The sequence below is a fragment of the Equus caballus genome, chromosome 15 (assembly GCF_041296265.1).
Source record: "Equus caballus isolate H_3958 breed thoroughbred chromosome 15, TB-T2T, whole genome shotgun sequence".
Taxonomy (NCBI): Eukaryota; Metazoa; Chordata; class Mammalia; order Perissodactyla; family Equidae; genus Equus; species Equus caballus.
The window spans coordinates 14,256,129-14,273,506 of record NC_091698.1 but is presented as its reverse complement, the minus strand read 5'-3'; the positions used below and the strand labels follow the sequence as shown (position 1 = coordinate 14,273,506).

At 40.3% G+C, this 17,378-nt stretch overlaps 2 pseudogenes; one reads left to right on the top strand and one right to left on the bottom strand.

The window, feature by feature from the left end:
* The window catches only part of LOC138915140 (disks large-associated protein 5-like), a 36,606-nt pseudogene that overhangs the window by 2,044 nt on the left and 17,184 nt on the right, over positions 1–17,378 (bottom strand).
* LOC138917630 (PWWP domain-containing protein 2A-like) lies at positions 882–15,167 on the top strand (annotated as a pseudogene).

Genomic DNA, 17,378 nt, shown 5'->3' with positions numbered 1-17,378 from the left:
TTGACACATAAGTCACATAAGGAAATACACCTTCAGAGCTTCATGCTAAAACAAACTATATTTTAAAGTATGTAAACACAAAATTTTGTTCCCATTTTGATAAAAATGAATAACAAATGGATTTCAGAGTAAAAAAAATAAGATGTAAATTTTAAACTGCATTTCAATTAAAAACTGAGTAATATTCATTTTATAAAACAAATCTAGAATATAAAAGAACTTTTCAGATTAAGTTGGAAAACTTACTGAATCAAGAAGATGGCATTCAGTCATGAGATTTTTATTATCAAATACTGCTGAAAAAAAAGAATTTTTAACTTTTTAAATATTCTCACAGTCGAGGGTTATTAGAAATGGACAAAGCTTTGAAAGATATGAGAAGTTCCATATATCAAATGCTAAGACAAAAATATAGGTCATCTTATGCTATAACAGTTTTTCAAAATTCTCATCCTTAATTTCAGCATAAAAAGGGACTTCTCCAAGCAAATCTCATGCTTGTAACATTAAAGGTGCCCAAAAGAATCTCAATGAAGAACCCAGCTGGGGAACATGAAATGTCCGGCCAAGGTGATGTTTATTTTGCGTTAGGCACCAGCCAGAAGAGCACCACAGAGCAGCAGAAGAGAGGAGGCAGAACTATCACACGCTATATTATAACAGAAACGCAAGAGCCCTTTCCTAATGCATGACAATCACAACAAAGTAGGTAGGAGTAGGCATTAGGGAAGAAAAATTGGTCATTTGGAAGAAAGGTTTGACGATGTGTGTTGAAAAGGAGGAGAACTAAAAAAACTTCAGGGAATTTCTCTGAGTCTTCACAAACAATGAAGTATCCCAAATAGTTTGGTCTAATGTAAAATGCTACTTATATCCAACATGGATTAGTATCTGCTGTTGATTTTTTTTTTTTTTTTGGTGAGGAAGATGGCCGCTGAGCCAACATCTGTGGCAATCTTCCTCCATTTTGTATATGGGATACCACTGCAGCATGGCTTGATGAACAGTGTGTAGGTCTGTGCCCAGGTTTCAAACCTGCAAACCCTGGGCCACCGAAGCGTAGTGCACAAGCCCAGCCACTATGCCACCAGGAAGGCCCAGCCCCTGTTGTTGATTTTTAATAGGTCTACCACAACCGGGCTCTACCTCAGCTGATTTCCTTGGAATATTTTGAAATTAGCACATTTACTGTTTCAAAAGTTCTGGGCAAAAGTTTTGATACAAATGAAAATAAAACCAAACCCAACTTCCATAAGCATCATTTTTTAAGCACAGCCAGAGAAGTGTGATGGTTTGGTGCCTAAGCTTCCTTTGCATCTGAAATTCTCATCCAGCCTGGCACCAACCTGAAGGAAATCACCTCACTCCTCATCATCTCTCTTCCCTCTTGGGACCTGTGACCTTTCTCCCAGGACCGTGGGGTTAGGGGCTAATAACAGAAGTGAAGTCACTTAGCAAACACAGAAAAGCAACTTTAGGAGATTTGTCACTTCAAGTAATCTAATCCCATCCATCAAATGAAATCTGCAAGTGTTTGGGGGTGAGGATGTGGTCTATTTTCCAGAAATCACAGATAGCTTATATCACTTCCTGTGAAAATTTTTTCACCTGCTGTACAAGCTCCCATCCAACCCAAATACTTTTCTTAAGCAGTCTCAGCAGAAAAACTAACCTGAGAACGATTTAACGGGACTTTCGATTCTAAAATATCCAGCGTCAAAGGTTATATGATCAACTTCCTTCGGCACCGCAGAGCCCACAGCCTCAGCCTGCTCTCCCTGCTGCATCTCTCTCTCACTGCCTTCTTCACAGCAGCGAGGCCACCCCCATCTGCGATCCCAGCACCATCCTGTTTTGGTTCACTCGCTATACCTGAAACAAATTTGTCCTACAAAGAGAAATTATGACATTTACTAAAGCAACTCGTTACCATCTTATAAGAAAAATAAATAAAGCATACCTGAAATATTTCACACATCTCTCTTATACTTATCAAGTTCCTAGTATGTGCTAAACGTGCTGGGGGTCAAAGGTAAAGGACAAAGTTCCTGCCCTCAAGGAGTTAGTCTAGGCTGTTGTCATTTAATGTAAACAAAGACAAGACCCCTCAACATGTCTAAAAACTGATGGAAACTAGAGAACGAGGCTAACTGATGGGAGGAGAGGTCAATGAATAAGAGGTCTGAGGGAATGGTTTCAAAGTACAGATAAAAGATTAGTTTGATCTTACTTGTTCAGTAATCTTAACAGTGGCCTATAAAGTAAAGTAGGAGAGGACCAGGAGGAGGGAGAAGCCAGGAAGAAATGGCGGCAGCGCCTGCAGCGTCCCCCGGGGAGGCTGAGCCGGAGATGGAGCCCATCCCCGCAGCGAGGCCGGCACGGACCCCCTCCCGGTCACGGCCACTGAAGCCTCGGTGCCTGACGGCGAGGCCGACGGCCAGCAGTCCTCTCCTCAGGCCGAGCCGCCGCCGCCGCCGGGGGAGCTCGCCCGCAGCCCGGAGGCGGCGGGGCCGGGGCTGGAGGCCGAGGAGAAGCCGCCCGCCCGCCGGGTGCTGGAGCCGCGGCAGCCGCGCTCAGGAAGGGCCCGACCCTCGCCTTCCCCTGCCCGCCGCCCGAGAGCCCCCGGCCCCCGAGGAGCGCCCGGAGCCGCCGCGGCCCCAGCCCGCAGCCCCGCGCTCGTGCCGCCGGCGGGCGGGACTCCGCGCTGTCGCAACTCATCCCCGCTCGGAGGTGCGGGTCACGCTGCACTCCGTCATTGAGGACGCGCTCGTCGTGTCGTCCCGCCTCGGGGAGAAGCTCTTCTCCGGGGTCCTCATGGATCTGTCCAAAAGATAGGAAGTGCAGAGACTCCCTTTCACGGCTCTCCATTCTGTTTCCTGCAACAGCACACACTCCGATGGTTTGGGCCCCGTGGGACCCTTGTGACAGTATTTCCCAAAAGGGAATAGAAGGATAAACCCGAAGCTATGCAGCTTCAAAGTAACACATTCCAAGAAGGGACAGAAGTCCAGCGTGAAGCGAATGGTGCTGTTCCTGGGGATCCCCCTCCTGTCCTGCCTCCCCAGCCGAGCTTGGCTGAAAGCCTGTGGACTTCCAAACCACCTCCTCTCTTCCACGAAGGAGCACCTTATCCTCCCCCTTTGTTTATCAGGGACACATATAACCAATCAAGACCTCAGCCACCTCCTCGGAAAATTAAGCGACCCAAACGAAAGATGTACAGGGAAGAATCTACTTCAATAATGAATGCTATTAAACTACGGCCCCGGCAAGTCCTGTGTGACAAATGTAAAAACAGTGTTGTTGCTGAAATAAAGGAAATTAGAAAAGGCAGTAGTGCAAGTGACTCTTCTAAATATGAAGATAAAAAACTGAGAAATGAAAGCGTAACTACTGTGAACAAAACACTGAAAACTGACCATAAAGTGGATGCGAAAAACCAAAATGAAAGCCAGAAAAGAAACGCTGTGATTCAGGTTTCAAATATTGCTCACAGCAGAGGCAGAGTAGTCAAAGCTTCTGCTCAGGCCAACACATCAAAAGCTCAGTTAAGTACCAAAAAAGTGCTCCAGAGTAAGAACATGGATCATGCAAAAGCTCGGGAAGTGTTGAAAATTGCCAAAGAAAAGGCACAAAAGAAGCAAAGTGAAACCTCTACGTTCAAAAACACACATTCAAAAGTCCATTTCACACGCCGCTATCAGAATCCTAGCTCAGGTTCCCTTCCACCTCGGGTTCGTTTAAAACCACAAAGGTACAAGAATGAAGAAAATGACTCCTCTCTGAAGACAGGACTTGAGAAAATGCGGAGTGGCAAGATGGCACCCAAGCCCCAGTCTCGCTGCACCTCTACCCGCTCAGCAGGTGAGACCCCTTCAGAAAATCAGAGTCCCTCAGACGGCCCTGAAGAGGCCAGCTGTGCGGTTCAGGACACAAACGAAGTGCTTGTGCCTGGTGAGTAGGAGGAACCACAGACACTGGGCAAAGAGGGCAGCAAAAGCAATATCTCTGTTTACATGACCCTAAATCAAAAGAAATCTGACTCTTCCAGTGCGTCAGTGTGTAGCATTGATAGCACGGATGAGCTGAAATCCTCCAACTCTGAGTGTAGTTCTTCTGAAAGCTTTGATTTTCCTCCAGGCAGTATGCATGCACCTTCCACCTCCTCCACTTCCTCCTCTTCAAAGGAAGAGAAAAAGCTCAGTAATTCCTTGAAAATGAAAGTCTTTTCCAAAAACGTCTCTAAATGCGTCACACCAGATGGCAGGATCATATGTGTAGTGAACGTTGTTTGGGCCAAGATATATGGCTTCCCTTGGTGGCCAGCCTGTATTCTTACTATAACTGTGAGCCGGAAAGATAACGGCCTTTTAGTTCGACAGGAGGCCCGGATTTCATGGTTTGGGTCTCCAACAACGTCTTTCCTTGCTCTTTCGCAACTCTCCCCATTTTTAGAAAACTTCCAGTCATGCTTTAATAAGAAGAGAAAGAGCCTGTATCGCAAGGCTATCACAGAGGCAGCTAAGGCTGCCAAGCAGCTGACCCCTGAAGTGCGGGCTCTGTTGACACAGTTTGAAACGTGAACATGGACAGGAAGGTAGGCAAGAACCATTGGAAGGCGCCACAGATCTCCTAATTTAGTTAGGAGTAACTTCTATGAAATAGCCTGGCCAAATTGGAGAGAGAAATTGCACTCAGCTGGCTGCTTTTTTTATACTTACCTTATAGCCATTTTTAGACTGAGAAGCTTAAACTGAAGAAGCAATCAAATTTTGCCTTAAGGAAGTGAGATTTTAGCAGTATTTTTCAGTATTGACGTCTAAAACCATCCCAAGGCATAGGAGCCATAGCCTCAACTGAAAATGAATTTTTGCAGGGACTGTTAATTGCCATTTGTACCTAGTACTGTGTGTATGTGTGTATATATATACGGACACGTACATATGTGTGTGTGTATATACACATATATATATATATAATATAGCCTGTCACTATGTGACACAGGTTGCATATTCGGGATTGCAGTAAGGGCTGGTGAGCTAGGGGGAATAGTGTGGATATTTAATGACTACTTGCTTTTTAATTAACGAACACTTAGCCTTTCTATGTGCATAATGGTGCAAGAATGGCGCATAGGTGTCTGAAAAACTAAGATGCTTGCTATTCAGTTGCAGACTGGGTACCTAGCCCAGTATTTGAGACTGAGTCTGTCACAGCTGGCTAGGTTTGAATCATCACTCTCTCTCTTTCGTCCAATGGTAATTTAACAAAAACTTTCAAACTTCTGGTTTGGGAGTTTAGATAGCTTTGTCTTTGGATATGTAAATAGTCGATTGCTGAATTTGGTCAGATTTCCTGACTGGCCGTTTCTAAATTCCTAGGATACGTCCTAGTAAATTACACTTTATGAATTAATTGTCATATGTGTAATTGTTGCATTTTGGATTTACCTAATTTGATAATTTTTTAAAAAAATTTTCATTTAAGGTATCTGTTTGCAGGTCAGAAAATGAGAAAATGTAATCGTGTAATGCTCTGAAATGTAAAAAAACAAGCTGTAAATAAAATCAACTAAATCCAAAATAAAATAAAATAAAGTAGGAGAAAAACACTGCGGGTAAGGGGCAGAATTACAAGGCTCTGATATAATGCTATCTTGACACAGCCATTATCTGCGTCGCTGGTGGTGTTATGTTCCCAGGACTAAGCACAGGATAAAAAATGCCCACAGGAGGTCCAAATGTCCCAGCATCCTTCCTGCTTAATAGACTTGAAATTCATTCAATCAATCTCGTCACTGTCCTCAGGGCCTTTGTCATTAGTAAGACATTACCTCATTAGTAAAATGAGACTTCATTAGTAAAATAATCCTACAATAATCTTTTAATACTCTAACATCTTAAACTCCTAAGACAGAATTCAAAACACAGTTTTTATTTGGATTACACAGCATAATAAAGTACCAGTTTAGAAACCTGATTTTACAACCACAGGCGTTTTTCTAAAATCTAAAAGAAAAAGTGGCAGGGCTCCAAGGTGGCTTGAGAAGTAGCAATCTGAACCAAAAGCTTGGAGTTAAAATATTTTAGGAAAAAAATTACTACAAATAGATAAGAATGGAATCTATCATGTCAACAAAGCCAATTTTACAGAGAAAATAGGAACTTTTCCATGACAAAATTTGGGAAGAAGAGAGAGAGTCTAAGAGTCATTGTTCCTCTTTTCTCCTTAAAAAGTTCCTTCATTTTGAAATACATCACACACAAGAGTATATAAAGCAGAGAGACGGTATAGCCTGTGGGTTAAGAACATGGGTTCTGGAGTGAGAAACCCAGCTCCACCCTGGGCACGTGCTCGAGTCTTCCTGGCCTCAGATTCCCCACCCGGGGATAACGGCACCCACTTCACAGGACTGTTGTGAGGATTAACTGAGTCCATGTGTGTAACGGCCTGGGAAGCATAGTTGGCACATACTAAACATTATATAAATTATTTACTACTGCTATTATTACTACAAAACAATGGATAGGTACAGTCTAAAGAATAAAACACACTGGTACATACCACTGCTTAGCAACTCAGAAGCTCTCAGGGGGACCAAATCCAATCTCAGCCCCCACATACCCTCCCAGAAATGACCATCCTGAATTTTGTGTTGACCTTTCCTCACTCTTTCAAGACAATCAGGACATTGTAAGTAATAGATGACACGTTTTGTGAAATGATGAAAAACCTGAAGCTAAATGTTTCTAAAGCTTAAATTCATTAAAGTAAAAGTCTATATTAGAAATCCACAAATTTACCTGAAACACGTCTTTGCTCGTACTGCAGGCTTTCTCCCATCCACACTCCTCAAGTATGGTGAGACTGTTGAATTTGTGGTGCAGATCCTGTATCTGTTAACAAATAAAGCACAAGTTTATCAGATTAATGCTAACCATATTAAATTCACAAACTAATGAACAAAAGCTTCAAAAAAATTGACGACTGGGACTGGTGACATAAATTTAGACTGTCATTTTCAATTTAGGATTCAAATCACTTCTTATGGTAAAATTGTTCATTGTTATTTTATGTTATAAACCTCAAAAATCTACATAAAGGATGTCATATGTGAATAATTCTCCTAAATTATTTTGATGACTAAAATGGTAGGAGAGATATCCTAAATTATACAGTGTGAACACAACCTCTCTCCCTTTTGTTGTTCTTGTTGTTGGTTTTTTTTACAGTTTATTTATCCCTTCTCCTACTGAGGAACATATTCGTTGCTTCCAAGTCTTGGCAATTATGAACAAAGCTGCTATAAACTTTTGTGTGCACATTTTTGTGTGGACACAGGTTTTCAGCTCATTTGGGTAAACACCAAGGAGCGTGTCTGCAGCATCGTATGGTAAGACTGTTTAGTTTTGTAAGAAACTGCCAAACTGTCTTCCAAAGTGGCTGCACCATTTTGCACCCCCGCCAGCGATGAATGAGCGCTCCAGTTGCTCCACATCCTCACCAGCATCTGGTGCCGTCAGCGGTTTGGATCTTTGCCATTCTACGTGTGTACTGGTGTCTCATCGTACTTTTAACTGGCAATTCTCTAAGGGCATATGATGTTGAGCATCTTATCTTTTCATACACTTACTCGCCATTCATCTGTCTTCTTTGATCAAGTGTCTGTTCAGGTCTTTTGCCCATTTTTTTTTTTTAAAGATTTTATTTTTTTCCTTTTTCTCCCCAAAGCCCCCTGGTACATAGTTGCATATTCTTCGTTGTGGGTCCTTCTAGTAGGGGTGTGTGGGATGCCGCCTCAGCATGGTTTGATGAGCAGTGCCATGTCCGCGCCTATGACTCGAACCAACGAAACACTGGGATGACTGCAGTGGAGCATGCAAACTTAACCACTCGGCCACTGGGCCAGCCCCCTTTTGCCCATTTTTTTAATCAGGTTGTTTGTTTCATCATTGTTGAGTTTTAAGAGTTCTTTGTATATTTTAGAAAACAGTCCTTTATCAGATAGGTCTTTTGCCAAATTTTCCCCCAGTCTGTAGCTTGCCTTCTCTTTCTCTTGATGCAATCTCATTTTATTTTTATTTTTTTGGTGAGGAAGATTGGCTCTGACCTAAGATGTGTTACCAATCCTCTTCTTTATTGCTTGAGGAAGCCTAGCCCTGAGCTAACATCTGTCCCAATCTTCCTCTATTTTGTATGTGGGTCACCGCCACAGCATGGCTTGATGAATGGTGTAGGTCCATGCCTGGGATCGGAACCCACAAACCCTGGGCCAATGAAGTGGAGTGTGCCAAATTTAACCACTATACCACTAGGCTGACCCTGACACAATCTCATTTTAAAGGATTCAACTAATATACATACTAGGAGGATGGGAATATATGATCCCCATCCTTCTGGTATTTCCAATCTCCTCAAAGTGGTAACCACTGTCAGCAGTTGGGTAAATATGCTTTGAGTCTCCGTACTATGCATTTATACAAATAGGTACTCTCAATCTCCCTCTCTCAAAAAAAATTAAATGTCAAAAAGACTCAGGATTACACTTATGACTAATTGATTTTCAACAAAAGTGCCAATGCAATTCAATGAGGAAAAGACAGTTTTTTTCAACAAACAGTACTGGGAAAAGTGGATAACCACAAGAAAAAACATGAATTTGGGCTCTTTCCTACACCATACACAAAAATGAACTCCAGAGCCAGCCCTGGTCAAAGTTCGGTATGCTCTGCTTCAGCAGCCCAGGTTCGGTTCCCAGGTGTGGAACCACACCACTTGCCTAGTAGTAGCCATGCTGTGGTGGCAGCTCACACAGAAGAACTAGTAGGACTTACAACTAGAATATACAATTATGTACCGGGGCTTTGGGGAGGAGAAAAAAAAAGAGAGGAAGACTGGCAACAGGTTTGCTCAGGGCAAATCTTTCCTAGCAAAATTAATTGATCACAACTTAATTTTTAAAAAAAAAAAATGAATTCCAAATGTGCACAGACCTAAGTGAAAGAGATAAAACTTTCAGAAGAAAATATAAGATAAAATCTTTGTGACCTATGGTTAGGCAAAAAGAGTTCTTGGAAATAATGCCAAAATCACATTAAAAAAAATTGATAAACTGAACTTCACCAAAATTAAAAACATCTGCATTTCAAAAGATACCATTAAGAAAACTAAAGAACAAGCCACAAACTGGGAGGAAATATTTGCAACTATTTCTGATAAGGACTTGTATCCAGAATATACAAAGAACACTTAAAACTCAAAAAGACAAACCCAATTAAAAATGGGCAAAAAGATTTGAATAGATATTTCACCGAAGAAGATATATGAATGTCTAATAAGCACATGAAAAGATGCTGATCATCGTTACTCATTAGGGAAACACAAATCAAATCTACAATAAGACAGTTCAAACCCCACAGGAGAGACAGGAGCAAGCACTGGTGAGGATGCGGAGCAACAGGAGCTCTCACACACCCCTGGTGGGCACATGAAAGGGTGTAATCACTTTGGAAAGCAGTTTGGCAGTTTCTTAAAAAGTTAAACACAAATTTACCACATGATCCAACCATATCTTCCCAAGCGAAAGAAAACATGCCCATATGAAGATTTGTAAGTGAATATTCATAGATTATTCGTAATTGTGAAATAGTGGAAACAGCCTATGTGTCCGTCAACTGGAGAATAAAGAGTGATGTCTCCATGAACTGCTACTCAGCCGTGAAAGGAACAAAGTACAGGCACGCCCTGCAACACGGAGGAACCGCAGAGACACCACGCCGAGGGAAAGGAGCCACATACAGAAGACCACATATTGGGTGATTCTACCGAGAATGAAGCCTTCAGAAAAGGCAAATCTACAGAGACAGTAAGGAGACTCGTGGTTGCTTGGGACTGGGAGTGGCAATGGGAACTGACTGAAAACAGGCAAGAGGCATCTTTCTGTGGTGATGAAAATGTTCTAAGTTTGGATTGCAGCGATGGCTGCACAACTCTGTAAATTTACTAAAAATCATTGACTTTTACACTTAGAATGGGCAAATTTTATAATACGTAGATTATTTATCCTCAGTACAGCTCTTCAAAATAAATAAAAGCCCCAGGAGCCAACTTGAAGAGGCTCCCACTGGCCAAAGCTGGGAAATGAGCATCACTAAGGATAATGACTGTAAACGATGCCAACACAAATAATTTTAAATCCATAAAATAATTATGATACTAAGAAAAGCAAAATTATTTGGTCACCACTGAAGGATGCTAGTGAACCAACTCATTATTATGTCAACTGGTCATAAACTAATGCTGACCTTATTCTGACTCCATAAACACTATTCACTTCTGCGCCATATAATTACTAGAATATTGTGTTTCTTCACATTTTTCTCTAGACTTCATCATTGCTTTGCTTTTTGTTTGCTTAGTTTTTTAATGTATCTATCATCAATTTGCCTCTAAAGTCTGCACAGTGTGTATAAATACCCTCTTAATACAACTAGAAAAGCGAACCAATCAGGTATTCTATTCCGTTCAGCCTGAGAGACAGCATCTTGCCGAGCCCCAGCCTCCTGCTCCAGTCTGAACAGCTGCTTCCTAAGCCCGCTGCTCACCCTCTTACTCACCTCAGCCACAATTCCCTTAGACTTTTTGGGGATCTGTCCCAGCTCCTTCCCCTTTCTTGGCTTACTCCCTCATTTTTGTGAGGGCCGTTCTCAGTTTCCTGGGAAAGGGTGCATGGGAGGTAAAATTGCAGACTGTGTGTGTCTGAAACATGCCTTTCCACCCTCAAGCGTGACTGGCTGGGTATACAACGCCAGGCTGAGTGCTCTTTTCCCTGAGAAGTTTGAGGCCATGGTTCTCCCAGCTTTCGATGTCGATGTTGAGAAATCTAGGGCTATTCTGAGTTTTGACCCTTTGGATGAAACTTGTTTTTGCTCTCTGGAAGTTTCTAGATGTTTCTCCTCATCGCAAGAGTTGTACAATTATATTTCATTGTGCATCGGTGTGCATCTACACTGACTCACAGTGCTAGGCACTCAATGGGCTCCTTCAATCTGGAATTCACGTCCTCCACTTCTCGAAAAATGTCAAACTATTTCATTGATCATTTCCTCTCCACTATTTTTTCTGTTCTCTTTTTCTGGAATTCCTATTATTTGGATATTATACTTCCTAGACTGGTCCCCTTAATATTCTTATCTAGTCTCTTCTATTTTCTCTCTCTTTTTGCTCTAATTTATGGGAGATCTCAGCTTCATATTCCATCTTTCTAGTGAATCTTACATTTCTGCTCTTATAGTTTTTAACTTCAAAGAGCTCTTTTTGTCGTTCTCTGAATGTTCTTTTTTCATAGCTGTTCTTATTTGGCAGAAAAAATGCCTGGTCTCTTTGAGCATATTAACACTTGCTTTTAAAGTTCTTTCTCCTGGATCAGCCCACGGCCTCATCCAGACAGCTTCCTTCCTGTGCTGCTGCGGCTCCTTCTTGCAGGTTTTGGGCTGTCTGCAAATGTCTCACAGTTCTTGGCCACTGGTTCTTGAAATAGTATTTTATATGATTATTTCTAAAATAAGCTCAAAAAGCCAGAAAGTGTCATCTCCTCCCAACCTTTACTGATCTTCATAGTAACGGCCTCTAACAGTACTTTCTACACCAGATTGGAATGACGTGCTATGTCTGACGCTGATAAAACTATAAACTCCTCTGGGGTAGAGAATGTGCCCTATTTGTCAGCTACTCGTCCAATGCCTGGCACACAGCAGGGACAATAACTGCTGGATGGACCCAGCTACTGAAGACTCGTCCTCATTTTCTCACACGTGGAATAATTACAGACTAGGCAACAGCTGAATAGAATCTCAATTTCCAACCCATATAGAAATTACCCTGACAGTATGCGGGAGGAGGGGACAGCAGCCATAAAATTCAGACAGTGCTTTACAGTTTGTAAAGGGGCTAATATCTCATTTAATACTACAGATACCTAAGCAGCCTCTACTACTCCCATTTTACTACTGTTGCCTCACTTCCAAAAACATGCGACTCGAAAGTTAAGCCATTCCAAATCCTGACCACAAACCTGAAGGCTGGCCATGTCCCAGAACCCATGCAGGTCTGCACAGGTGGTATCCTTTTTGCTTTGTTTGTATTCCAAATTGTCCACCAGTTCTTCAAACCGTTTGAATATTTCTGCCTTAAGGAGCCTTTTTTGACCAGCTGCGAGGGGAATGAGATCTTCTGCTAAGGGAAAGATGAGATTTTCAAAAGTGAGAGAACAGAACAGGACCTTGATCGCAAGTCAGCCAGCTGATAGGACGACCTCACCCCAAATAAACTGGGGCTTCCAGAATCAAACTCTTACCTTAAAGCAAAACAAAAAAACATCGACTACAAAACTTTGTCATACAAATACTGAGCATTAACTGTCTGCTGCTGTTCCCACTAAAACGTAGCAATATTCATGCTCATATATGTTGCTACATAGTAAACAGCATTCTGCTCACCTTGGATTTTATAAGAATTCAACCTCAAACAACTCACTGTACGTCAGCATCTAAGGAATTCACACAGCACACAAATGATTTTTTCTAAAAAGCTTCTCTGAATAAGATTAAGGAAATATCAGAAAATTGGTTCCATATTTATTTAGGTAATTTTCATTCAGAAAATATTTTGCATAATTAAACAATACTAGATATAGATGTCACTCAAAAAGTCATAAAAAAATCTAATAATAAAATAGGCAAACGTTTAACTCCCAGGAATGATGGCTAACATTCTAATTACTTACACCTTATAAGTCATCTACCATTTTAGCACAGAGATACTAGTGAACGTATGTTGAGATATGAAAATTCTTGCTATTTTGAATAACAAAACTATAAAGTTCAGCAACACTAGATTTTTGTTTCAGATAAATTTAAAAATATTAAACAATGTGGAGCCAGCCTGGTGGCCAAGTGGTTGGGTCCATGCACTCTCCTTCAGCGGCCCAGGGTTCACTGGTTCAGATCCTGGGCACAGACCTACACACCGCTCATCAGGCCATGCTGTGGTGGCATCCCACACAGAAGAACTAGAATGACCTACAACTAGGATATACAGCTATATGTCGGGGCTTTGGGGAGAGGGACAAAAAGGAGGAAGACTGGCAACAGATGTTAGCTCAGGGCCGATCTTCCTAAATAAATAAATAAATAAAATAAAATAAACAAAGCTAAGACAAAAAACATAAATGTTCCCTCCCCTTTATTTGGAATCTATCCCTCAAGCTTCCTTTCCCACTCAAGGCAGTCGCTCAATATTAATTCCTCTCTTTCATATCGGAGAATCTTTCTAAAATTATGACATATGTTTCAGTTTTACAAATGTTTCTCAAACTAATATCTAAGTATTAGCAATATGACACTTGTACAATAGTAATTTTCCAGAGTTGATGCTTATTTTATGAACTGTGATATATTAAAATCCATAAATACAAGTTGATATCCTATATATGTCCATCTTTCTACACCTAAAACTTATGTGGATGGTTAATGCCAAGAGCCACTCTCCAAGCTGATATTTCTAGTTCTTTCTGTTCTTATTTATCAGAGATGAAACAGAAAGAACCAGACATGCCTGAGTTCTGTCTTTGGTTCTGGTATTGCCCATGGAACTAAGACCAACCCAACTCCCCAGAGTAAGTTGAAGCTAAACCCTGTAAGTCTGGAATTACAGTGTCACGGCCTCACAGATTCTAATGAGTAGGCTTTGCTTGTCGAAGCACAGTAGTTCTCAACACGGGTCAATTTTGCCCCCCAGGGGACATCTGGCAGTGCCTAGAGCACCTTTGTCACAAACCAGAGGAGTGCTACTGGTCTGGGATGTTACACAGCATCCTGCGATGCAGAGGACGGCCCCACAACAACAATTATCCAATCTGAGTGTCAGTAGTGCCAGCTGAGAAACCCCGGCCCAAGATAAATTGAATCTGTCTCTTTATAAAAAGCATCTTAGCAGGAGAAACTGAGGATAGTTTTTTTCTTAGAAGAAAAAATTAGCTGTTTATATCTAATGAGAACTTAATGAGAAAGGAGACTTGGCTTAGATCCGACATTATTTAGTTGGGTAAATTGCTTATTATCTCAGTGTCTCAGTCCAGCAACACAGTGGACTAGCTCATCTCTAAAATCCCTTACAATCGTAAAACCTTACATTCTACAAACAACTGAAGTGGCTCTGAAATATACTCATTCAGGATAAAACAAATGAGTATCAAAACTATAGGAAGATAATATTTCTCCTCTATTTGATTGTCAGAGACCAAAAAAGTAGTTAGGACTGCATTGGAAAAGGTGTGAGAATTTTCTTGCTACATGCACTAAAGGACATAGTATGTCATCACTTCCTGTGTGATGTGGAGCGTTGGGGCCTTTCTCCAGATGCAGTCCTCTGATCTGTGTCCAAGGCATTTAGGTGACATGGCATTTAGGTTCCCAAACAGGAACTCTAATTTTCAGTCTTCATAGTTGGAGAAACATAATCCTATCTCATGATTTAGTGGGCCAAGGAGCCTACCATCATCTCCCTCTATCCTTCTTTTACAAAATAAACATTAACTTAGTTCCTTTGTTTGAGAAAAAGAAAAGGTAGGATAAAATAGGAACTCCCATATTTTGCTGAGGGAATGTAAATTGAGGTCTTTATTTATTTGCACAGGAGAGGATTGAAAAGCATCCAAGCTTGTTCTTTGCAGGCTTGACAGTAATACTACCAGACTGAACTCAATGGAAACAACCAGAATAGGGGCCTACTAAGTAAATCGTGGTGTATCCATACAATTGGATACTATGTGGCCATTAAAACACACAAAAAAACAGCATGAGAAAGTTCTTAAGGTACTAAAATGGAATATCTCCTCCATTTAACATTAAATGAAAAGAGAATAGTATACTACTGTTTACATTTAAAAAATGTTTATCTACATATGCATTATGTATCTCTGGAAAAATTCACAAGAAATGAGTAACACTTGCCTCTGTGGAAGGTTCGAACTGTAGGGTTGGGAGCACAGTTGGAAAAAGGGTTTCTCACTTGTACCTCTTTCTATCTTTTAAGTTAGGAACCACAAGAATGTACTAGCCATTGAAAAAAATTTAATTTAAAAGATAAATAAAAATCACTCAATGTCAGTTTCCTCCTAATTCATGTACGTATTATATTAAGGTTAAAATAGTTTAATTTTGGTTTTAAATGTCTAGACATTAATACAAAATGCTTACACTGGGAACAAATGCACAGACCTGAAATGCAGCACATGTCGCTGCTGAGATGTCTGATCCTCATCTATTTCAAGTGTTGGGACTTCTTTTATTGGAAAGCCATGTAAATTTTCAGTAGTAGTTTCATTTTTATTTAAGACAGATCTATAGATTAAAGAAAACATTACATATACATTTCAAAGCAGCAACTCCTATGACATCCCCCACAAGACAAATTCCTTAAATCCTTCAATTTTTTCAACATTGAAATTGAAATTTTTAAATAAATTTAAAATTTAAATAAAATTTTATTTCTGCTTCAAAGATTTCATTCATCAGATCTCCTTTCACAGTGTCGCTCAATGTTCTTCTTCTCTTCAAATTTACATTTCGGTCCCCCTCTCAGTCTGCAGTCCTCATTCCAGCTCTGTCTCCAGATAGCCCTCCCCATGCTTTTCCGTTTCTTCTGACCCTGAGATCACACCCTGAGCTACATGGTGAGACATATGGTGAAAAGGGCTCGAAATGATCTCTGATAAATCATAACCCAGAGAAACAAGTAAAAAATTCATGAAAATACCATACCTGTGCTCCCAACTGTCAGAGAACTCAAAGGACGTCGTAATTCATCGGAATCTTAATGTACTGAAGTTTTACTTTTGCGTGCCAACATTTCTTTTGTTACTTCTGGAGCCTCATCACTAAACAAGAGCAAAAATACACTTCATGAAACATGAACCCCATATATCTCATTGAAGGATTTCAAAATTATGTTGTTTTTTAAAAACATGGGATAAAATAGAAATATGTTTGTTTTTTAAAACATGTCTAATCTGGAGGGGAAAACCGTAAACACCTCCAGTGGGAAGGCCCGTCTCTGCTCCCTGCGATGAGATCCACAGATGCGAAGACCTCTCAACTGGACATACACACTTAGGAGTCTCAGATGCCGCAGAGCAGTTCCCAGTCAATCTGCCGCCAGCCGGCCTTTGGAAAGCAACCTTGCCATTTCTTTTAAAGATTCAAACTGATTTTTTCTCCCCACTTTACAAGTTAATCATTTTGTCTTTTGAGATAGCTTTTATAAAGTAATACTCAGTAAAAAAAAGACAAACAAAAAAATCCAAACCATGTCTGAGCTACAGTATAGCAATTTCTTCTTTCTAAAAATTTATTTCTTAAGTGTTACAATTAAGTCACTTCTTAAAAGCAAAAAAAAAATCAAATTGAATCATGAAAATAATAATGTACAGAAAATATCAAACCTGTCAAATACATTATTGTAGCCTTCTGAAAAATTTTTTGGAAAGGTCAAATTTTCATGATTTATAATGAACATAGTTTACTAACTAAATAACTTAAAAAGCACAGGCCAAATCTAAGAAAGGCATTCGTCATGCATCTCAGCAAGGAATTCAGTAATAACATCTCATTCTTACACTTCTGCTTTTAAAGAGATGCAGCTGTAACTGGCTGTCAAAGTAGCGGTACTTGTTGGAGTCCTAGGTGTTACGTCACAGCTCTTCAGACCATCTGGCGGCCGAAACAGAAAATCTACTGGTGCGAAGGATGGCCTCCCTTTCATTTTTGCAGGATTTGTCTTAGGTAACTTTTCCACTTTTGATAAGACTCCATCTGGATCCCTTCCGTTTGTCACACTGATTTGTGATTCCAAAGTATTTACTTCACTATCAACTTTAAAAGAAACGACCTGGCTGTGAATAAACAGAACAGAGTGAGAGTCTCTCTTCTGGGGATATATTCCTCCAATGTTTTAGGCCCGAAAATGTGAAAGTTAAGAGATATGTCCCATGTACATAATTTAAGAAACAAAAACAAATACAATTAAATGTTTACATGGAGTCAGAAGACCAGCTACATAAACCATTGCTATGGTCCAGAAAGAGGGAGAACCAATCCATATTACAAAAACTATATAATAGGTTTTAGGTATCACCAAAAACTAAAATATGTGAAAACTAAGGTGGAAAAATTCACTCACCTAACAAATACATATCTTTTTACTTAAATTATGTTGATAATTACAAAGGTTTGAGAATCAGAAATCCAATGTTTATTGGATTACTACTATTGTCAAGGACAAAATCCTTTTTTTAATAACTTTGGATTATTATAAATAAC